Genomic DNA, 25723 nt, shown 5'->3' on the forward strand with positions numbered 1-25723 from the left:
AATAACTGTTCTTTTGTCATCCAATTTCCAAAGTGTAACAACTCAAGGGGAATTTAACAGTTTTTAAATTGAATTATGAAGCTATTTTATCTTTAAGTTTTAAAATAAATTAAACATCAAAATACTCCTTGTTTAATTATACGACCCGAATGGACTATAACAGAAATCACCCGGCCCTATGTCGATACGCAACCTTGTAATTAATTATCGTCCGCCTTCGGTTTTGCTGGCTGCACAGGATGTCTTTCTCCTTTTGTAAAAAAAAAAAAGATATGGAATATTGTCTTCAACAGCCGCGTCTAAAACGATGGAGGATCAAGCTGATACACACCTGATAAAGTGCGAGTGTCTTTTATGCAGGATATTTTGCCGTAATTATTTCTCCGTGATAAGTCTGTCAAGGAGTTTGAAGTCTGTCAAAGAGTTTGAAGATTTTAGAACCCACACTTGGGAGTACGAACGCAAATCTAGCCATGGGTCATGATACTGGTGTTCATGTCTCGAAGCATGGAGCGCTGTGGTCCAATGGTTACGGTGTTCGATTATAATGTGCCACGGTACGTGGGCTGGAACCCTGTCGGGGAACATGATGCAGTCGGGAAACATGACCCTTACAATCGTCTCTCTCCACCCATGAGTATAAATGGGTACCTGTGAAGGCTCATCTGGAGCTGCTGCAGAAAATTCATCTCATTTCTGATGACTTAACAGGGATACTAATTGTAAAGCGCTTCGAGACCTTTGTTATAAAGCGCTATATAAGTATTGCATTAGTACATTATTATTATGATACTTTACCAAAGTAAACATAATATCTAAACACTTCTAATGAGGTCGAAGATCTTAAGTTGATTGTGTCGACCTGATCTCCTTCCAACACAATCTCCACCATTGCAACTTGTACGAAATCCTCCCGGGTCATTTATTATGCTGGTACTAGCTGGGTTTTCGACTCCCCGGATTTTGTTTTTAAAACCTTGGCCTCCCACACCTAGGCAGAAAATACAGTCCTCCTCGGCGCAATCGCCGCGGTTTATAATGAACACTTCTGCCCGTTTGAGAGGCCGTGTAATAATTAATTGGCGGACGCTAGGCACGCGTTGTCAGGGGTGGCTGCGATATTCCCTATTAGGTCACCAACGCAGTAGGCATACACGCGCAGAAAGGCAAGAGGTGACCATTACAATCTCGTGCAGGAACGTGAAATTACAACGAAACAAGCGGAAATAACAAGCAGGGGTGTAATGAGAGACATTCTGTCTTGTTTAAATTGATAATTAGGGCTTATTTAATTTAACACAGTAGAATGGTTGTACAATTACAACTTATTGGTTATTGTCAGAATGCTGTGAAGATCTGTAACCAAGTGAGTATTGCCCCGCTGCGATTCATAAGTTGTGTTGTTTTGTTTTGGTAATAAGGCAATATATATATAAAACAGCTCCTACCGCAAGGAGTAGTAAACCTATTTTTTAAATACTGCACCCCACCCCTCAATAACCATGCAGTGCATCTTGCACAACCGAGACTCGACAGAGATGCTGCAGCAATTTTTTTTTTTTGGGGGGGGGAATGATATAGCGTATCTTTGCCCATGTCACATAGGCTTATTCTAAACAAGGCGACACCATGCAAAGGATAACATGTCTTGCTGGTTTGAAGCGAGCTGTAATATAATTGTAAGTTAAGGTTTTTATCAGTTGTATAAGAATTTCAACTCCATCCAATTCCTATGAAAATTCCGTGTGTGTTAGCTTTTACGGTGGCTTTGAAGTGACATCACTACGGTTAATTTCGGTTGCAAAATATGTAAGAACACTGCATAAACATGACAACACTGACAAAATAATCAGTATACATGGAATAACACTTAAGGCCATTACGGGAAAAAAAGGAGACAGCAGAAAGTTTGTAATAATATTATACAAACTGATGTCCTCTCTGGGCCGCCGTGACCACTCTAGACAAAGAAGGCGCGAAAGCGCCCGACTGTCTGTTTAATAAAACACACACACACAAAACCGCAATCCGAGAATTATGACAAATGAAGTCTGGGTAATTGCATATGTGACCCGTACTTTTGCTTTTATCCATCAGTCTCTCGGGGATCATGAACACTTAAGCCTTTTTGTGGCCGCACTTCAACACGCCTTGCCCGCGGCTGCCAAACAATGGCCGATCCGTCGCGAGCATCTTTCCTCAACTTGCAAGCCCCCGCCTCGCTCAAAACAGTCCAAGTATAAACAGTCTCCGTTCACTTGACGGTCAAGGCTACCGCACTTGAGATAGAAGTAAAAGTGATTGGAATTCCGGAGACTTATCAAAATAGAGACTTCAAGACGGGGAATTGTCTTTGTCCAACTGGATGAAGGCGGTCTAGATTATTTAAAGGGGCTGTCTGCATCCAGACCACGCCAGACGAAGTAATACAAAATGTAGGTGGAAGTACTCCACTAGGAATTTGTATCGCGAAGTGTTGATAACTTCATTTTGTGATGTTCAAATGAAAAAACCTCTATTTGTTATTTGCATCAAACACTAAACTTCTTGTACTTTTCTACGGAATTTATTGTCCTTCAATTCGAAATTGTGTCATCTATCGATGTTGGTTGAAAAGCCTACCAGGGAAAAAAGTTCGTCCCTGCCCGTCCTTGCAGAGCCATCCACTCGCCGAACATTCGCCCAACGTACGTCCTGCAACTCTTGAACAACAGTTTGTCTTGACTTTCTATCAGAATATTTATGGCTATTACGCCTTACTGCTTCCTTTATTGAAACCTACCCAGCATTGTTTAACATTGAAAGACCCACCTAGGGCCGGGGGCGAAATCCGACCCCCCCCTTCCCCCCCCCCTCACCTTTTTTTCCGCGATACCCTTATGATATCTCTTCTCCTGACTTTTTAGCCTCGAGTCTTGCGCATCCTTTGATACCAAAACATACAATTCTGACCATGAGTGGGTTTATACAGCGCAGAGAACTAATTACCATTGGTGCATATGAATAGTTAATTATCCAATAATTCCAAAACCCTTTAACCTAAAGACATGAAATTAATTTTCTTGGGTATGTTTATATTAAGTTGTTCTATGCACCAAGTTTCATATTTTTTCGACACTCAATGGCCGAGATTTGAGGGGGCGGAACCCGCCCCCCCCCCCAACCCCCTCCGCCGGCTGTGAGATGGTCAAAATAATCCGGCCGGGTTAAGGTTTTGTATCTCTGTTCGGTGTTTAAAAATACAAATTGTAATACACAATGTATATACAGAATAGCTATAGAGCAAGTGTTGTCACACCCACGAGCAACCACCGAGCGCTGTATACCAATGACCCCTCGTGTGTTGACTTTTGTTTCAGCGAGGCGTCACTTCTTTTCTTGCGACACCTTGCACCAGATTGCTACAGAGCCCAACTTCAAAATAATGGTTGCAAATATGCGTGGCGTGAGGCCGCTTGTTTTGGTGCGGCCCGAAAATACTCGAGGACTTTCATCAGCCCACACGCAAAGGGGAACGGTTGATTTAAGTACATGTACGTATACACTCCAAAATACGTGACGTATTGCGCATGGCTGGTTTAGCGTGTTCTATCAGAGCTATCAGAGCTAGCAATTTCATACAGTTACTCTTTCGTTTTTGAAGCAATTAGGTCTTGGACGATACAGCACACTGAAGATTAATCTGTCACCTGTACATCTGATTTAATTAATTTGAGAACAAACACTCCGTGCCTGTGACATTTGCATGAAAACATTGTAGTGCTCAAAGGAAAAATGCGGCAAGTAGAACTAACGGTTCATACCCCATAATTAACGCCCAATTAAAAAAATAAGGTTAAGTGCGAGGACTTTTTGCCATGCCTTACTCTTGATAAAAACGTAAGCAGCCTGCCCCTGTTCCACCTCTTGATTTGTCAGTGCTACCGGATATTGATTTCTGGGAATAGTGACGCTTGTTTGTCCGCAAATGTGACGTGCTAACATTTTGCAAATTGTCGAATGGATAAAAGTTAAATATCACTTCTCTTGATATTAATTAATGATCACCATTTTTGACATTTGAGTCATATATTAGCCTTTAATACTCTCCCACTTCATACGCAAGAATGGTCTGCGCAATATTGAAGTTTTTACACACTTGAAACAAGGCCTAATTACGTCACTTTGTCAGTGATGACGTAAAGCGATTAGTTGACAATCATCCTGGAAATTAAAAGTACTGTTGATTTTGCCTTTCCAATTGTTTAAAAAAGTTTGCCTGATCCAGCTTAAAGGTAATATACAACATTTGCAAACATCAAAAACAAAACTACCAAATATCTCACTTGACTGTAAGTAGATAATAGTCTCAAGCATCCTGTGAAATCATGGCACCAGTGTACTGTCATTTTCAAGAAAAGTGGATATTTTGGGTCAATCGCCTACGATGGTCAGCCACTGAACCATAGTTGGAAAAAACTGACTTTTTTCCAAATACTGCCCCCAATTTACCAAATTTAGTTAGTCCACATTTTGTTTGCAATCGGTTACACATCCGTGAATGGGTGCAAGCCAGCTAGTCTGGTTCCCTGACCTGACAATTTCCCGACGTCTATACATTGCTTCGTTTTGTCTGAAGGAGGGTCAGGAAACCAGCCTACATACAGCATTTGATCTTGACTTTTCTAGCATCTATGAACACAATTTTTAAACAGGATAGAGTAACAATATTTGCTATAGAATTCTAACCCCCAAATCCGTCCATTTCTGAAAATTACAGCAAAACCAAATGTTGTATATTACCTTAAAAGTCCCAGCCATGAAACAAAGATGTTATAATGTTTTTAATATCTGATTATATTTTTATTCTGTCGCACACTCACACTGAACGTGTTTATAATTTAAAGAAAACCAAAAGTGCTGTCCAGAAATTCAGGAAGGGTATTACCAAGAGCTATTCCTCTTCGGAAATCTTAAATGAGATTTGCCAGGCCGGTAAATTGTTCTCCGTAAGCACACACTTAATATGCATATCAATGACCATATTGTCCAAAACGATTAGATCATTCTCTTCTTTCTTGTCTAATTTGCGAACGGGAGGATCCATTATCTCCGCAACAAAAGCCCCATGAAGGCTTAATTGTCCAGCGTACTTCGCCGATAACTTCTCGCCGGAACGAGACGGTACGGCGCCGTAATTAGATCACGCCTCGGACTGTAACGTTGCGGCCTGCATTTCGTCGTGTAGAAATGTAAAGATTATGCCTTTGCGCCAGTAGAGAGGATATCTAAAGCAGAATAATTCACCTCAAGTCAGTGAAGGAAAAAGATTATTTGTACGAACCATATGTCGATTGTACAGTGCAGCCTGAGGAGACGTATCGTAATGTCATCTTTGACAAATGGGAAAACTGTACTATTTTGTGATCGAGAGCACTGTGCGACCTTGAATTTGTGTTAATCAACAGTGACAATAGGTTCACAGTTAAAAGAGCAGGATTTTGTTCTTTTTTTTTTTGAAATTCAACTGAACCCTGCGAGGGGGTTTTAAAGTAAGAGGTTTATAATATACATTTTTCAGACGTTTTGATATTTTACTTGAATTCGTCACGGTGATCTTTAGTTTTGTATTTATATTTAGTTCAGGAAATGTCAAACACCTCACAATGGAGATGTAAAATTAAAAGTAAAGCTCTCCTCGCGAATGTAAAATAATTGGTGAATAATCTTCAAGCGAGTGTCTCGCGTGTCTGTTCTTGGCCACCGTACTTCAAAACTACACTACCCCGGATAAGTGATGAACTAGCTCGGTCGCGCTCCAGCACGGTCGGCGCGCAACGCGACGCAGAAAACCTATACACAGTGAGTAACTTCCGCCGGAAGTTCTTGACACGAACTTAATTTCGGTCCTGCCGGGCAGGTACACCCCTTTTTGGACACTTGACATGGATATTTGGCGCCTTTTTGAAGATTTTTTTTTCGGGGTGTCTGTTCTTGGTGATATGGTCGGTCCGGGACTAGCTGGTTTGAGGGGAATTGAATCTGGTGCTCCAGGAAGACCGAACTTCAGACTTTCGGCGAAGAGGAAAAATGATAAAATAAAGAAAAATGCCTGTCTGCAGAATTCGTCATCGTGATTCAGCATCACTTTCATGAAAGGTTCTGTCATATTGGTAGACTTGCAAGTTCCGGTCTGTCAACAGGAAATACGAAGCACTGGCCACGTAGTATATCTTGATTGATTGAACCTTCCTCCATCGTTTCGTGGTTCAACCATGGAGCTTTATGGCTCCATGGTTCAACTATATTCTGAAAATGGAAAACTGACTATCACAGTGTGTGCCCAAAAAGTGCAACATTCAGAAAACAGTTTTTTCCAATGAAGTTATATACATTAAAGCCTGACTATTTCTCAATTCACTCCTTTTTACCCCAATCCATCTGGGTCCCTGGATCCAGAAATACAATCAGTTAAGTTAAAGAGTGTAAATTGTACTTGGGCCACTCTCACCTGGACATGCTGAATCTGGGTTAAGCATTGAATAGGCATTGAATACGCATTGAAGCTGGTGACATCACAGTTGAGAGTGGCCCAAGTATAAAGTTTACACCCTTTTACTTAATTGATTGTATTTTTGAATCTTGGAGCCCAACTTGAACGGGGTAAAAAGGAATGGATTGAGAAATAGTCAGGCTTTAATGTAATATATAATTTCCTCTAAGACAAAAAATACACTGTTTTAATTATAGCATAGCAGGGTACCAGCAACATTGAAGACATCTCGTGTTCTGAAGTATAACATATTGCAAAAAAAATTGTGGACCGCGAAATGTTTTCAGGTGTCTTGTGTGTCAAAACTTTTGTGCGAACGAAAGTTCCATCTCTTTTCGATTGCACGAAAAATTTCACAGACTGTAGATTTGGTTACCACGTATCCCATGGCCTTGTGTGCATTTATCTGCCGCGGTTATCCCGAAAAGTAATCGTCGAATCTTGCTGTGCACCAGACTATTTTGGAATACCGAACTGGCTTATTTAATCTTGGTCAAGGGCTGAAATGGACCAGAACTAAAAGACGCCGAGGCCAGCCTGAACTGAATGCTACGGAGGGTGTCATTATAGCAGCGGGCAAAGACAGCGACAAGCTCGATTGGATTTGGACTATTACCTGCGACCTTGCTCACATAAATACCAATGGGAAATGCTACTTAAACATTTAAAACGGCTTAAAATGCACGGCACTGGCGCCACGAATATACGATTTGCAACCAGCATCGGCCACGATCTGGATTCTTATTCCTGAATCATTAATTTGTTTTGTATTATACGGTCATCATAAAGCGGTCACTTGAACCGGGCGCAGAGATATTTTTTCCAGTTATAGGCAATGACAAAAGTGGAGAAGACTGAACACATGGTGTTTTACCTGATCATCGGTAATTTTGATTGAGGTTTAAACTCGGGATGAGATAATATACGATTCAGTGGCATGGTAAATTTGGCAAGTGTCTTTCTAGGGAGCCGGAGAAGAGCATTCGGTATTAAGCGCCCTTTTCTTGTGCATATACCATTTTTATGTTGTTTTATCAAACCCCACTTTCAGCTAAAAGAATTCAGCTTCCTTTTCGAATCATGCATGTCAAGGTTTTTTTGAGGTGGAGAACCTTTCCTAAGTTGCAGAAAAAAATATGACCGCAATTCGGGGAGTTTTCGGCCGAGTAGGTATCCGATAGAATTCGTCATGGCCCGAAACGCGGGAGTGACAACTCATTATGAGTATGATGCTAGACTTGTTTAATGAGTGTTTAGCGGCTAGTGTTTCCAACCATCGCTGAGAGCCACTCGAAGTGGACAAGTAAGAGGTTTCGGGGAAAGGGGCGCATGCGCAGTGCGCTGGGAAAGAGACAGCTGTGGTGCCGTGAGGAGGTTTTGATTTACCGAGCGACACCTTAAAAAATCGGTTGTCATGTTTAGTGTTTTATAACTTTCAACTGGGAGTTCAGGAATCTGGTAAGGTCGAAATGGAGACCTTATTTAGCGCTGTTCCCTATGAATCACTGGCTTCCAAGATTCCTAAATCATGTGATTCCTTAAATGTTATAACTTGAAATGCTAATTATTTGGTATGTCAGGCTGTCAACTTTTTGTGTAATACTCTCTCTCGCGGTTTTGTCAAACAAAGGGCTTTTAGTCTTGTCCATCTTGATGTTTAAGGTGTTCTGACTTGGCACATGGTTGGAGAACCTCCTAACGCCTCCGCTGGGAAGATTAATAAGAAGGCCCTCGGGAGAGTGGTACTAGTTATTATTACCTCCGCCAAGGAGGTTATGTTTTCATCGGATTTTGTTGGTTGGTTGGTTGGTTGGTTGGTTTGTCTGTTAACTAGATAACTCCAAAAGTTATGGACGGATTTGCATGAAAATGTGTTTAGGGGTGGTCCTTGATACACGGACAAGTTTAGGGGTGGTCCTTGATACACGTACAAATCGATTGGATTTTTGAAGTTATCGAATATAATTATTATGCGAGTATTTCTTTTGGGTGTACTGACAATATGGCGGGGAATTGTTTAGCCTTGGCGTATAGGTTGCGCTCTCTGAGTGCTTTCTAGTTTTGAATGGTTTTCATTAGATACTGTCTGCATTTGTCACTGAGTATGGCTATGATTCACGTGCATGGATAAGCTTTCGACTAATGGAACAATATGTTGTACGCATTACTTTTGCTGTAATTTCAGGAATGGGTGCATTTGGGGGTTAGTATTTTATAGCAAATATTGTTACGCTGGTCTGTTAAGAGTTTTGTGTTCATGGATGCTGGGTAAAAAAAACCCGTTGTTTTTGTAGTCTGGTTCCCTGACCCTACGCAGCAATTTATAGACGTCGGGGAAATGTCGGGTCAAGGAACCAGACTAGCCGGCATGCACCTGATCACGGATATGCAACCGATTGCAAGCAAAATGTGGATTTAACTAAATCTGGTAAATTAGGGGCAGTATTTGAAAAAAAAGTCGCCAGTTTTTTTTTCAACGATGGTCTGCCGACCAATCGTTGGAAATTGTACAAATTCCACTTTACTTGCTAATGATAACACACCAGGTGCTATGATTTCACAGGATGCTTGAGACTGTTGTTCATGTTCACTTATAATCAAGTGAGGTACTTCATAATAATTTGGTAGTTTTGTTTTTTGGTGTTTGCCAATGTTGTACTTTAATTACCTTTAACTTTAAGTTTGAGTTAGTCAAAACTAGTCAAAGTAGGTGGCAAGCCTTTTTCTTCTTTAAAATCCCACATGTGATAATGAGTGGGGATCGAGCGACATTGGTTCCCGAATCGCAGAGTATATCATTATGCTGCAGATAGAACTGTTTGTCAGCGTTGGTTCGTTTTGTTTTATGAGTAGCACTGCATTTACCGCAATGCAATGCAGGCCGTATCTTTCCTCGTGGTTATGTCACCGCACTACCTCGTAAATTTAAAGTACCAATAAAACGCATGCCATAATATCCAAAGCGTACGACTACTTCTGATGTTTTCAGTACACACCGGTAAATAATTTCACGATCGAGTTTCTCAAATAGCGCACGACCGGTCGTTCAAATAGCCCATCAATCAATCGCGACGAGAGTGCCGTTAATCGCCTCGATCTACCCCACGAGGACTTTTACAAATCCTCGCTCCCCCTCGGGAGACAATTACTTCCAATAGCGATGCAAGCCTCCCCTTAACCCCTGTTGACATGGTCGTTTCTCCCTCTTTCTTTATTTCTCTCAGTGGACAAATGTCAACGAGTATTTAATGTTTCGCCACAACAGCAACTTTACTTTACTTGTCCGCATATAGAGCGTGCTTGTAGATGTCTATGGCCTAAGCCCCGTTTACCGATTTCCAATCGCGTTCGGGGAAAAAAATACGTAACTAAAACCGCAGTGGATGATTTGGAATTGGAGATTGGAGACACGAAACGTAAGACAGGTCTGATACAGAACAAGAAACACTGCCGTTTTATGCTGCGATTGTTTGACTTCGGTTTCAAGTTTTCATTTTCCGGCAATATTCTCTCTTACAAAAGCTCAGATCCCCGACCAATTATTTGTGATATGTGTCTTATACGTGATACGGGTGCATTTTGCACTTTCCTTCAACATCTTGCCGATGCAACACGATGCTATATTAAAGCTATTCTAAATACAGCGGACTATCATGAGGATAATGGAAGGCTACCAGCTATCAGAGTATTTAAAGGGTTATTTTCCCCCAAATGTCTCTAAAACACTACTGTACAATAGGGCAGTATTACAGCAGTATAATATAGCAAAGATATTTTATATTAAATTTTATTTCTTTCTGGTACTGAAACCAAGGATTCCTTAAAAGTACCCTAAGCACTGTAGCTCGAAAGCCTGAAAAACATGTAGAGAGAAGACAATGAGAAGAAATTACAGTTTTAGAGGTGGGAGGAAAAGCCCAGAGGAATATACTGAGGGAAAACCCACGGAATCAGGTAGGGACTGAAAGCCCAATCCACATATTGGCCCTGATGGGATTCGAACCCGGGTCACAGCGCTGGAAGGCGAGGAAAGTACCGCTACGCCAACCTGATTATATCAAATGCTTAATTAATCAACATTATGATAAAGACTAGTGCGGAAGGGCAATATTACAGCATTACATAGCAAAGATTAAATCAAATGCTTAATCAACATTATACTGACTATATAGCACTAAATGTAGGAATAAAATACTATATAGCATAGCAAGAAATGTACCATACACTCTAAAACACATTAGTCAGATTTGACTAGAAACCAGTTAAATTTGACTAGCCATTCAGGGTCAGCTGGTTGCAACTGAAAATCAGTCAATTTGACTAGATTTTTCAGTATTGAAAAATAATTTCGCAAATAACTAAAATTGGAGTCAAATCCAACTACATTTTCTAGTCATGGTATGAATGCTTGCATGTTTAACTAAATTTCTAGTCAATTTTCAATAACTTTGAATTCCAGGCAATATTTAGACTAAGTTGTTTTTAGAGTGTAAAGCCTCGTCAACGTAGTGCTAAATTATGCCCATTATAAATACGTTATATCATGGTTATATTATAGCACTTTATAGAACTATAGCTTCGGTATTGCAAAGAGTATAGGGCCTTTATCAAACATCATAAAACCCACGTTGAATAGGTAGCAATGAATGCAACAGTATATGCACAATAAATGCAAAAGTAATTCCATTTCCATTGAACATAATGCGCTCGACCACTCCAACGAATCATATTCACAGTAACATTATTATTACATGTCGAAAACACTTCAGTCAGTGCGAATGTATAGTTATCACCGAATCAGGAATGGTTCATGTTTTATGTCTAAAATAGCTGCTGGTTTTGGGTTTTTTTTTAATTTTTTTTTTTATAATGAGATTCGAGGTGCAGGTGTCTTAGATTGCAATACTGTAATTCAACCCAAAATAGTTCTTTTGGTGTTTTTATATACATGTACGTATACATTTGGGACCTACTTGCATGATCATAATTTGTTTAGATGTATGGAAGCGATTAGGCCTAATATGGTCAGTAGCTTAATTGCCTGTCCACATATGCACTTCTTGCAAAAGCCACCACCATGGTAACTCGACACACAAAATGTTGGATTCTTATCATGTTGGTATGCCTGACCCCATGTAAATCATAGTCAGTTTATTAGTGCAGTACTGGCACTCCAACATATTCCAGCAAAACATGCAGTTGGATTTTGAAGGGTTGGGGGTTAGGGTTAATTAGAAAGCAGGAGGTCGTGGGTTCGAGTCCCACCTGAGTGATTTTTTCCATCTTTCCTCGGGAGGTAACACACTGAGTATACAGTGTTTAAACGTCGGTGAAGGGCAAAACCTAATTTGATTTATATCACCCCGACGCAAAATATCATCTTATAATAGTTTATGCGGTACCCGCTGCTATGTACATCAGATTCGAACCAGCCAACCGATCCCGTTAGCTCGGTGGTCGAGTGGTAAGATATCTGCACTAGAAAGCAGGAGGTCGTGGGTTCGAGTCCCACCCGAGTGATTTTTTCCATCTTTCACTCGGGAGGTAACACACTGAGTATACAGTGTTTAAACGTCGGTGAAGGGCAAAACCTAATTTGATTTATATCACCCCGACGCAAAATATCATCTTATAATAGTATCACCAACCGATAATGTAACAACAATTTACCGATACTGTATCACTAACCGATAATGTAACAAAAATCACCGATAGTGTACTAGGATGTACTACAATAACAGTTTTGTAACATTATAAGTCCTAACCGATAATGTAACAAAAATTTACTGATAGTGTGGTAACATTTACTAAACTATCGGTCAATTTTTGTATCGGTTAGTGATATAGTATCGGTCAATTGTTGTTACATTATCGGTTGGTGATACGTTATCCGTTGGTTATTACATTATCAGTAGTACTTTGTAACAAAGCCACTTTTTCACTTCTGTACTCACTTCAAACCACAGCCACGTGAAAAGGTACACATTGTAAAGGTCATCGACCCCTGTTACGCGAAAAGTCCGCCTACCACTTTCCCGACCCCACGCTAAGCTGGGTGGTGCATATTATGTACACATATTTTTTTTTTATTCGACCCGAAGGGATCCTGAAACAACAAGAAGTAAATGCTAACACGCCAGACTTGATTTTGAGTTGAGACAGACCCACTGTGAGGCTGCATTCTCGCATATCAGATGCGTGAAATTGCGTGCCACGAGAAGCAGGTGTTATGTGATTTGGAACATGCTGAATGTGAAGTTTCAACTACTGTGATATTATGTGGTTGTCCACCCAATCTCCCTCCCTAGTGTTACACAAAAGTCAAAGTTCCTGTCAACACTATACCCAAACGGTGCACGCAGGGAAATACCTGTGTTTTCACATGGTTGTTAACGTTTATGGACATATTTTAGGCTATTATTGACCCGTATCAACAGTAGGCCAAATACTCTGCACCCAAAGAGGACAATGTATATAATATTTTGAAGTTGTCTTTGGTGCAAATGAAAAGATGTTGCGAAACATTGACCGTAGATGGGTTTTCTTTTATCTGCTCACTGAAAGAAATGTATTTCATATCAGATATGAGTCTGAGGTATGGAAACAGGCTAGTCAGATGCAGCGAATGATGTATAGTGAAAAACCATGATGAAAGGTAACATAGGCTACAACATTTGCAAACATAAAAAAAATATATAGGCCTGTTATACCTCATTATTATGAAATACCATACTTTACTGTAAGGCTCAACCGTCCTGTGAAATCGTGGCACCTGGTGTGCTCTCATGTTCAAACAAATTTAAACTTTTGTATGAATTTCCTTCGATGGTCGGCCGACTATCTTTGGAAAGAAAATTAACTTTTTGTCAAATACTGCCCCCAGTTTACCAAATTTAGTTAGTCCACATTTTGTCTGTAATCGGTTTGGGGTGCAAGCCAGCTAGTCTGGTTCCCTGACCTGACAATTCCCTGATGTTTAAACATTGCTCCGTTTCGTCTAAAGTAGGGTCAGGGAACCAGATTAGAAGAGCAGCATTTGTTTTCTTGGTTTTTTTTCAGCATCTATGAACAAAAAATGTTAAAAAGGTCAGTGTAACAATATTTGCTATAAAATACCGTACTTATCCCCAAATCTACCCATTTCTGAAAATTAGATTAAAAGCAAATGTTGAATATTACCTTGAAACAAACCGGAAGACCTTTGTTTTTTTTTATTCAAATCATGCACTTTTATGTGCTGCAACTGCGAGCTGTCGGTTTAATACCTAAATGTGTTCCATATGTATTCTCCCCCCGAAAGGGCCGGGGAACAAAATATGTTTGTTTAGTAGCTCTGCGGAGTCGGTCCTCTCAATTTCTGGCGAACATTTCAGTCATGAATGATGAAGACTCAACTACCCGAAACGGATTCCTTTATTCCCAATCGATTTCATTTTTACCCAACTCTCGCCGGTTCAGCTAAGACCCTACAAGATCTGTTTACTGAGCGCCTTCCAGAGACCGATATTTGCGTTGGTCTTTATCATAAGTCCGTGTTTCCGTAACCACCCTGAGAGGCGGTGTACCAGCCACACGCCGCCCAGTTTATTAAAAAAAAGAGAAAAAAATCCGCAACAGAATCGCTAAATCACCACCGAAAAAGTGATTAAATTCATCCTTAAGGCCGGCGACAAATTGAAATAAATATTGTCTGAGAGGAGGGCGGGAGGGTTTTTGGAAGTCGCGCCGGTCGACCCCGCGCAGTGACGCGATGGAATGGTTGCACTTGTTATTTTGTGGCCCGTACGTGAAGTATTGCCAACCCACCCCAGGCATGAGACAAGATGATTGTGGCTCTTCAGATCCGACATTGCAGGCAGCCGAGGAACCGGAAAGGCAGTGTATCGTTTCGGCCAAATATTTTATGCCAAGCAGGTGTGGAATTCATAATCAATAGCAATTTGTCGCCCGATCGATAGTAATTTGCTGAACAGGTCGTTGGTTGGTTGTCTGAGCTGTCGCTCGATCGGGTGTTGTTCGTGTAACTTCGCTCTCTTAATTCTTTTGTATCAAAGGTCTGTGACATTATAATGTAATATTTCAGCGAATTTTGATACCCTACACAACTCATGATTCCAAAAAAATACACAGAATAATATAAAATAAGATACGTGTCAAAGTTATTTCTGAGGTGGCCGTTGTTTCGAATTTGAAAACAGTTTTCGCAAGCTGATGAATTGGTCATGTGAGATATAATTCCTAAAAGAGGCTTCTTGCTCTAATCAGTATACCTAGACGCGCAGTGGTAGCTTTTACTAGCTAAAGTTTATTAGATTATGTTTTATCTGAACAAAAACATGGGGTTTGGGACTAGTGTTCCAAATTACATTTCCAAATTGGAAGTCTCCAACATTAATCCAATGTTCGCACTTCGCAGGCTTGAATCCTGCTTGCTGCTTCATTTTTCGTTTTGTACATCCAAAAGAGAATTGCCTAGATTGTGTCTCGACTACTATGCATACGTTATGCCTTACTGCATTACGAGGATTACGTCTGAAAGAAGAGCAGTATCACCGACGTATTAGGGGCTTGAGGAATTATGATCTCAAAGTGAACAAAACCCGCGAAGAGAAACTATGGGCATTATTCACGAGTCGGCCATATTGAATTGAAAGTTAGGAAAATCTTAATTTTAGAACTTGCGAAGAGAAATGAAAGCAACTTAATTCATAATAAATTCCAGTCTGCTTCAATGCGTAATTTAAAATGTGTAATTAAACATTCCCTAATGTTTTAAGCCATACTGACATGACAGTAAAATAAGGCTGCACTGTGCCTGCATAAATAGTCTGGCGCCATCCCATTCAACAATTAGCAATGAATGAAATACATTCAGGGAACTCGACAAAAATGGCTAACTCGTGAATTAGGCCCATACGCATGCTTTGTCACGGAAGACTATAGAGAGCTGCTGGTCGCCTTGACTCCACGGCACTGTACCGCGCGAGGGGACTACTATCCGAAACAAGGACATGGATATCAGGGACAGTTTCATATAAAACAACCTTGTATAAAGAAAACAACACACACCAGGATCATATAAGGCCATGTTTATATATCATGCCATTTTTTATGCCTTTTTCTTTTTGGGCAAAGAAAATATTACACTTGAGAGATGTAATGTTCAATGACGGAGGCCTTCTCAGACGACTATTCATTAAAAATCTGGTCGATAATCGATGAAGGTCGTGATTTCGTGAGTGGGCAGTCCACTGATGATTGTATCCATCGGTTGGGCGGGCTCGAGGTCGACGATGTCATGACTTGGTTGAAGATGATGTGTCATATGGTGTGTTAATTTGAAGGAAGGGTAACTGGTGGTTATATGCGGGGATTTCAAGGAGGAATTTGACATTGGCCATTTAAGACGCACGGTGTGTGTACAATGTCTTTTTGGGGTGTCTGCACAGCGTTTGCGCCTCAGGATGCGGGATGCATGAATGGGCCTGATATGGGCAACACGGATTTTTATTTGGGAAATGGACTGTGATACGGTTGATTTTTCAGTGCGACAGTATCATTGTCCAATACTTTTTTGACGGAGATGTGTGAGAAAAAAATCACTGAAGTGCTATTGATTAAAGGGTACCTGAAGTGAGTTTTTCTTCGGAACATAATAATTGTGTGCAACTTTCTTCTCTTTTTAAAATTTAAAATTGTCCATGCTTTTCCGGACAACGGTGGGGGGGGGGGGGGCGCTGTTGCTGTGATGTCATTTCAGGAAGACACGTATTTTTCCTGTGGTTTTTTTGGTTGTTCAAATTGTGAACCAAAAAATGTGAAAACTTTTGTGAGAAAGGTTTGCTCATTGGTTTACTCCCATGAACTGACCCAAATTTACGACAGCGAAACATCCGAAACTCTGGCAACCTTTGCTGCAGAAATAGCTGTATAACATTGAGATTCATGCCTCAGTGAAATGACATCACATTTTTGCTGATGAATATGGAAATTTGCATTAGCATTCAAACCAAAAAGGCGCCAAAATACCGGGACACAAAGATGCCTTGTCATGGATTGCATTTAAAAAACAATTACATTGCATGGTCCCTTTAATCGGTAAGGGCGCTAGTGCCATAAGCCCCAAAAGAGTGTTGGACCGTGACGAATGTAGTACGAACTCAATTATTGTTATCAGATACAAATCGGACTGTAAAGTGGGTACAGCATCTGCAATATTTTGGCTGCCCAATTATACATTTTGCTTAATTTGATAGAAAAGATTAAGACATCACTTTTGATTATTTGTTAACTCTCTGTTCAATCATACAAAGAATTATGCAATTAGGGTTTCGTTGAATTCAAATCTGCCGTCCACTAATGAGAACTGCTAATCCGCATGCACAATTAGGGAACAAAAAATAGCGTTTATGTACGTTTTTGCGTAAATAGGCTTATAGGCCAAAACCTATGATAAATTTGTAACGAAATATGCACAAGCCGTCATCAGAATCTGTACAATTACTAAAGGATTGACAAGTAACATGCGTGGCGATGGCATTGGGAAAATGCCACGTCGAGTGGGGCGGGTAAATCCAGCCCTCAGGTCGTAACATTCTTGCTTTTTGCTAGGTTACGATTTCTGCCAATTGAATACGAGAGTGTATAATACTTGGGAGTTGTTTTTGCTGGTTTGCCCTCGTAGTTATAACAAGGTCTTTTAAGGTCTTTGCCGCCCCGGGACTTTCACGTGCAACCTTGGTATGGCCATAGAGCTCTATGGTATGGAGGTGTCAATAACCACTGTGCACAAATCGAATCAGCTCGGAGGTATAACGATATCAAATCGTAACAATTTCGCCGGACAATTTTGGAAGTCTAACACTAGCTGAAGCCTGGAATATGTTTGTTGTCGATTTCCAACCAGCATTATCGTGCCTTTAAAAAAATGTTTAGGCCAATTCAGATCATGGACAACGTTTATCGAGTTGTTAAAGGGAAAATACAACATTTGCAAAACATCAAAAAATAAAACTACCAAATCATTTTGAAATACCTTGCTGGACTGTTAGTGAATGACAGTGTAAAGCATCCTGTAAAATCATGGCACCTGGTATACTGTCATTTTCAAGAAAAGTGGTATTTTTGTATCAATTTCCAACGCTGGTCGGCCGATCAGCGTTGGAAAACACTGGCTTTTTTTCAAATACTGGCCCCAATTGACCATCGCACTTGTTTGCAATCGATTACACACCTATGAAAGGGTACGAGCCAGCTAGACTGGTTCCCTGACCTTACAATTCCCCAATATATGTAAACTGCTCTGTTTCTTCTTATATGGAGTCAGGGAACCAGACTACAGGAAAATGATTGTTTTTCTTGGTTTTTATAGCATTTTCGAACCCAAAACCTCAAAAAAGTCAGTGTAACTATATTTGCTACATATTTCCAACCCCCCAATTCCATCCATTTCTGAAAATTACAGCAAAAGCAAATAGTGTATATTCCCTTTAAGCACAAAAGCTTTGCATGGCGCAGAGAGATTTTCAGATATGTCGCAGCCGCGTTATGAGAATTAGGTCCCGCTTAAAGATGATAGATTTTACAATAAAATAATAACTCTTAAATCCCAGCTGACCTTCTACTGACCCCTTTCATTGGGCCAGCTGTAAGAACAACTGAATATCAGTCCAAGTGCATGGCTGTCTTTCTAGTCGATAATTGTCTGAAAAAATTGTGTGGCAGTTTGTCGGAATGGGTCGAAAGCTAAAACGATATGTGAATAGTAAAACGATATGTATTTGCCATAGTCATTTTGTCTAAGGTTAGTTCTAAAGACCTTCAGAAAAAAGTCAGTATTTTTATTATACACCTTTTTTAAGCTGATGTGCCCACAGCTATCAACCTTTTTGACGATGCTTAATTCAATCACTGAGATGATTGAAAACGTGCATTTACCCGAGTGTAATTTAACCTAGTTAAAAAATAATAGGAGAAAAAAAGTCGGGATCTTCGTGCTCAATTGCCTGCTATTGCTCAATGCCTAAATGCGTGGTCTAATATAATTATAATCACCGTGGCCAAATCGTGCATGCCCGGGGCGTTTACAAGACAACTGCCCATGTCGACGACCTCAACGCCCAAAATATTGACGCAATTTGCGGAGTTGTTACAAGCGTCACGACTGTGGCCTGAGGGGCAGATTTGACACCTAGCTGAGCTGTAAGACGCTGTTTACGTACAGACTCATTACGGCAGAGTTAATTGACTTGCCCGCCGGCTGTCTGGGCAGATTTGGCGTGCAGCAACTGGTGTGAAATAATCGCCTGTTTAGCGTGAAAGTTGAGGCCATTGCACGATTTTTGTAACAGAGCCGTCAAAAGATCACTGATTATTTCTAGAGACACGTACTGTATAATGACCTCAATCCAAGTTATACACTCAGTTCCGTCACGCTTAGGTGATTCCACTCACTGATATGATACCGTTTGGTCACTAGGTGGCAGCAGACGGCTCAGCCCCGCCTAAACGTCAGCGTGAGCATGCGCAAGACGGCGTAAAATTGTGTATTACTATTTATATAGACCTTAAGCGATGTAGGCGTCTCGCAGGGTATTATTTAATTGTAACTTAATGTATTAAAAATGAATGCACAAAAAGTTTAATCATGCCTATCCTATAGCGATACAAAACCATTGCCCTTTGACGGCCGGCTCATAATGTCTATAACTTGCCGCAGAAGTGGCTACGTCATAGGTTGCCGAGGTCACGCGTTGCCCGGGGCGATGTGTCTACACAAACCCAGCCTTACTTAGCGATAGCACGGTGCCTGCTTTTTCATAAATTTTTCCTCCGTGAAAAAAAATGAAAACTCTATGAACGCGTCACGTTCTGAGTGATAACTCCAGTTTCCTACATAGCACTGTCCCATTTTCCGGTCTTATATCGGATAAATTTCAACTATACTGTTAATCACCCGTGCAAATCCTATGGTAAACATGGCGGACGAGACATTTTAGTTTGGACACATTACTATTGGAGACGACCCCGCGTGACGTCACACTTCTATGGCGGATACGACCTTGGCCAAAATGTGTGTTTTTTTAATAGCTACGACTCCACATACCAACATTGTTGTAATTGTCTTAGACCTGAATTGGCGATTTTCTTTGAATTATTTTCTTTGAAAAAACCCCGAAATAATAGAACCTCCTGAAAAGGAGGCGATCTTTTCACAGATCTTTCTCTTCGAATGGATCACTCCCTTTGCATAAAAGTGCGCTCCGAGATAATGACATTAAATCAGCGAGGTAAACAGTTTCAGTAAACTTCATCAGTTCAGCCACCGGGGGGTCCTTAATCAGCACCGGGAAACCACTAGCCAATTTTGGTATCGCCTTATGATACCGCACCGTCCCTTGGCGTGAGGTCCGGGCGCGTTTTGCGAATTTGTCGCGGATGGTGTTTTCCGAACCAATTTCGCCGATGAAACGCAAACATTCCTTGCTGGTGTGTGGTGGACTACACAGGTTCAATGTGTACACACAGTCGACCCCGCGCGTAATTGGTAGCGCAAATAAATCCCCGTGTAACTGGCTAGAAATTTCTCAATCGTGCGGTATAATTTAATGACTTTGCCCCCCCCCCCTTGCTCTCAAGTTGCCAAACAGTTACAATTGATTTTTTTTTCATCTGACTTATTTTTTTCTGGTGTCAGCCCGTAAGCTGATTGCACAGCTAGTGTGTGGGCTACGATTGGTGTGGCCCTAGGCATGGGCTAATTACCCTGTGTTTACCCTCCAGGTTCCTTGCCAACGTTTCGGTTCGGTTCAAATCAATCAAGCCACTTGTTATAATCTCACTGCTTCACTCGAAGCAAAATGCCCTGTAGAATGAATTACTGGCGTATCAAACTCAAAGTTTTGAAACCTTTGTCAATATCTGAATAGCAAACTAGAAACGACACGGGGCATTTCTTGGTAAAGCTGTCAAAGTTGTGAATATCTGAAAGCAAACGCTATAGATTATAAAGTAAACATGCACGGGGAATAATGTGAATGGGAATTGTAATTACTTAAAGAATCAATTCCGACTTCAGGTCTGCATATGGATGGAGGAATAACGGTCTTCACGATTTTGCGTTGCTTTGCACGTTGGAAAAAAATAAATGACAAGTGAGGAAACAATGGTCAGTTCGCATTGTTTAGATTCGGGGAACAACGTAATACTTTTGGGTCAACGTTTCGGTCGAAATGTAATGACCGTCTTGATGATAATGTCTTGTGTACGGGAAGCCAATGACGGTATGTTGTGAGTGCATGTTTTTTTAATGAATCCATGATGGTGCGGTTTACTCGAGGACACTGACCTTTGACCTTAAAGAGTCACATTGAGAAACATTTCATCTTTTCCAATACCACGTTGTGTGCATGTAATAAGCCTGCTCATAAAGTCACAATTTAATTTCGAGCCTACCGGGGTACTAGGCGCAAAAAAGGCGTATAGACATTGGTCCTAATATTCTTAATAAAGAACCGCCGGTTTCGCTTCTGTGGCCAGAAGCAATTACTCTGACTTTCAGGCCACCGTTTGGCCAGATTGGCCCCCGTGGATTCGCTGTAGGCGACCGGAGAGATTAAAACCTATCGATCGGGGGCCGAGAGCTGTTAGCACGACAAGGGGCATCGACGCCGTCCGCTACAAAGACCTGCCTCCAATACCAGAGGTCGTAGTCCCAGATGGGCCCAGAATGCCTAGCGCCTTTTTAAAGAACTAGATGTAAAGCACTTCGATATAGTTTTGGCAGATAATCCTGCCTGGTTATTTCTCTGAAATTAGTATACTGATGATAAAGTTTTATTACCTTCGCCAAGGAGGTTACATGTTTTTATCGGATTGGGTTAGTTTGTTTGTTGTTCGTTAACTTGGTTGGTTTATCTGTTAACAAGATAACCCGACAAGTTATGAACGGATTTGCATGAAGAGAAAGTTTTAAGGGGTGGTCTTTGGTACAAGTACACATCGATTACATTTTGGAAGTGTTCAGAATCTGGGTCTGTATCCAGGATTTTTCATCATTTATGCGAGTATTTCTTTTGGATGTACTAGTCTGACAAAATGGCGGGAAATTGTGTAGCCTCGGCGGAGGTTTGCGCTTTCTGAGTGCTTTGCTTTTTATGCCCCGCGGCGAAGCCGAAGGGGCATACTGTTTCCGCCTTGTCCTTCCGTGGGTGGGTGGGTGGGTGGGTGGGTGGGTGGGTGTGTGGGTGTGTGTGTGGGTGGGTGGGTGAGCTTGTCTTACATACGCAGTGTGGACTTCCGAACAAAAGACGTCCACATAATGTAGGTAGCACCGACGTTGTGTGGACTTGCCCACGTCCACACAGTGTTTCCCCATTTCTGGAAAACAGGTTTAGAGGCATTTTTGGGTTAGGTTTATCTGTAGCAGAATGAAGAGAAACACTAAAGGGAATCATAGAAAAAAAATTGGGTTGAAAGAGTTTTCACAGTTTGAGAAAAATGAGTTTTTTCACTGGTTTTTCTTAACTACACGAAAGCAATGGAAAGTCCACACTAGTCATGTGAAACAAGTATGGGTGTGTGGGTGTGTGTGTCCGGACAAATCTTGTCAGCGCGATAACTTGAGAAATACTTTACATATGAACTTCAAATTTGGTTTGTGGATTGTCCTTGGTAATCCTAAGAAGCCTTTTGCATTTGGGGCCGAAAGGTCAAGGGTCAAGGTCACAGTGGCTGAAACAATAGAAATTTTGTCAGCGCGATAACTTGAGAAATACTTTACATATGAACTTCAAATTTGGTTTGTGGATTGTCCTTGGCAATTCTAAGAAGCCTTTTGCATTTGGGGCCAAAAGGTCAAGGGTCAAGGTCACAGTGGCTGAAACAATAGAAATTTTGTCAGCGCGATAACTTGAGAAATACTTTACATATGAACTTCAAATTTGGTTTGTGGATTGTCCTTGGTAATCCTAAGAAGCCTTTTGCATTTGGGGCCGAAAGGTCAAGGGTCAAGGTCACAGTGGCTGAAACAATAGAAATTTTGTCAGCACGATAACTTGAGAAATACTTTACATATGAACTTCAAATTTGGTTTGTGGATTGTCCTTGGTAATCCTAAGAAGCCTTTTGCATTTGGGGCCGAAAGGTCAAGGGTCAAGGTCACAGTGGCTGAAACAATAGAAATTTTGTCAGCACGATAACTTGAGAAATACTTTACATATGAACTTCAAATTTGGTTTGTGGATTGTCCTTGGCAATTCTAAGAAGCCTTTTGCATTTGGGGCCAAAAGGTCAAGGGTCAAGGTCACAGTGGCTGAAACAATAGAAATTTTGTCAGCGCGATAACTTGAGAAATACTTTACATATGAACTTCAAATTTGGTTTGTGGATTGTCCTTGGCAATTCTAAGAAGCCTTTTGCATTTGGGGCCAAAAGGTCAAGGGTCAAGGTCACAGTGGCTGAAACAATAGAAATTTTGTCAGCGCGATAACTTGAGAAATACTTTACATATGAACTTCAAATTTGGTTTGTGGATTGTCGTTGGTAATCCTAAGAAGCCTTTTGCATTTGGGGCCGAAAGGTCAAGGGTCAAGGTCACAGTGGCTGAAACAATAGAAATTTTGTCAGCGCGATAACTTGAGAAATACTTTACATATGAACTTTAAATTTGGTTTGTGGATTGTCCTTGGCAATTCTAAGAAGCCTTTTGCATTTGGGGCCAAAAGGTCAAGGGTCAAGGTCACAGTGGCTGAAACAATAGAAATTTTGTCAGCGCGATAACTTGAGAAATACTTTACATATGAATTTCAAATTTGGTTTGTGGATTGTCCTTGGCAATCCTAAGAAGCCTATCGCATTGGGGGTCAAAAGGTCAAGGGTCAAGGTCACAGTGGCTAAAACAATAGAAATCTTGTATTTATTCTGAGATCATAGGGATTAGGGATTAATTCATATAAAACCTACAGAAGACACTAATGCTGTCAATGAACGTTCCATTTGACCAAGGTACATGTAAGTTGATGTTAGAGTGGTGTTATGTCATTGAAACAGTCACGGTTGCGGGGCATTGGTGTTTGTAAACACACCTGACTTGTTTTCTCATGATTTGCTTTGGTCACAATTAGTTTATTTCTCGCATAAAAAGATTTGTTATAAACCAACACACAAACGAAAATCAGCTTTTTCTCTTTAGCATAATTAACGATTCAATACACAGTCCAGACCTGGCAATCGTCTTGATTCACAGTCCAGACAAGCATACCTGGCAATCGTCTTGATTTCACTGTTCACTCAGATCTCCTTCGGACCTCTCATCATGGCTCGAGGACCCTCCAGACCGAGGGGTACTTGTTCTCATCCCTGGACCGTGATATGAGCCGATCTACGGTCGATAAGTTGGTGTCTGTGTTCTCTTTTTTTTTGGGGGGGGGGGGTCTCCGTCAGTGTTTGAGGATATTTTATCGGTACGCGTACCCACCAAATAGCAGGCATATGGTTGCTAAGGAAAAGCGTCTGCCGTTATTGAGGAAAGCTAATCCGATTACGTTTTTTGACGCCATACTAACAGTAAAATTCATGCACCACAAAAAAAATGGCCTATTGGACGTTGTGTTTCTCAGAAAATATGCTCAGTATGATTGACATGTTAAATTATAACGGAAGAAGTAATTCTAAACTTCATGTCAGCGAAAAAAAAAATCGCCGTTATCGATGCCGAAACGTCAATACTGGTTACTGGTATAGCTGACCTTCAAGTTTGGAAGAAATCGTTCGAAACCTTCCCCAAATCTATGTATATCAATTTCTAGGAATCTACTCAAGTTTCTATTTCACGAGTAGTTAGACACTTATATCATCTAAGTATATTCCGAATTTTAGCTTTATCTGTTGCTGCAAACGCTAGTGTAACACCTTGAACTATCTCCATGGAACATTTCGAGGAGGATTTTATGCAGACCCAATTCAAGTGCATTATTCAGCAAAGCGCCTTAGGCGCTATGGTTGACCGATTTTGGCCAAGCAAAACAATAGCGTATGGTAGATTAGCATATTCATTATAGTGTCACTCCGCGTGTTTTGGCGCGGGTCTCGATATCGAACAATGGAAGCCGGCAAGAAGGGTGATTAATCAATTAGTAACTCGTGAAGGAACGTTTATGCAATTTTTTTACTGTACACTATGGATATGTGAGGCTTGAAAAGATTGACAGATATTGCAAACGCCAGCGTTACAACTTTCAAAACTGCACCTATACGCAGGCCCATTTTTCCAATTTCAACGAAAAGTAATGAACATATCACAACGATTTTTAGCACATAATTGGATCATTATAAGGGAACGAAACTGGCTATAAAGTTGCATGAAGATACGGTCTTCCAAACGGGAGAAATTAATTTTCAAAGATTTCGCCCGCCTGTGTGAACATGTCTGCATGTGTACATGTAGTTCATAAAGTGTTACGTAACCTTTAGAAATCGCCCTTCGCAACCACATGGCTGTTTCAACCGAATTAACAAGGAAAGCAGCCTTTGAACAATTAAAGGGACTGGAATCCTCCCGATTGTGCTATACCAAACGCATTTAAAACAAAATGATATCAATTGGAAAGAGAATTTAAAAGTAGTATGTCAACGTCCACACCACCATCCTTTAAAAGTTAGCCGTTTTGTGTTATTCTTGCGAGAACGAATTTCGGGGGTTAAAAATCGAGCTGTTTTGGTGCTAGTCGTGATTCCAGTTGCATAATGTTCCAGCAGTGCATCAGAGTTTGCGGACGTGTGGGAAACATTATGTGTCTAAAGTACTGTGTGTACAAGTACACTATGTGTACCTAACATACCTAATCAGTGTGGAAATTCCTTTGTATTTGCGTAGTTAAGAAAAACCGGAGAGAAAACTCATTTTATTCCTACTGTAATAACTCTTTCAACCCAAATTTCCTATCATGATTTCCTTGAGTGTCCTCTACATTTGTCGACAGCCCAAAATGCCTCTAAACCTGTTTTCCAGAGGTGGGGGGACCTAGTGTGGAAAAGTGAAAGTCCACAAAACGTTCATGCTTCCTTCATCCTGTGGACCTCTTTTGTGCACAGGCCAACTTAAAAGAGTAAGCAAGTTTAATTAAAGCAGGCGTGTAAACACCTTCAATCGTGGACCCCCATTGTCCTAAAGTCGAGATATCAACCCTCTAC

The 25723-nt window shown here is 40.8% G+C and overlaps 1 protein-coding gene across 1 annotated transcript in view; it reads left to right on the forward strand.

Annotated features, from left to right (window-relative positions):
• LOC119743097 (membrane metallo-endopeptidase-like 1) overlaps positions 1 to 25723 on the forward strand; it is a 45958-nt gene that overhangs the window by 1990 nt on the left and 18245 nt on the right. The window lies entirely within an intron of this gene.

This window comes from Patiria miniata, unplaced genomic scaffold (assembly GCF_015706575.1).
Source record: "Patiria miniata isolate m_02_andy unplaced genomic scaffold, ASM1570657v1 HiC_scaffold_6, whole genome shotgun sequence".
NCBI lineage: Eukaryota > Metazoa > Echinodermata > Asteroidea > Valvatida > Asterinidae > Patiria > Patiria miniata.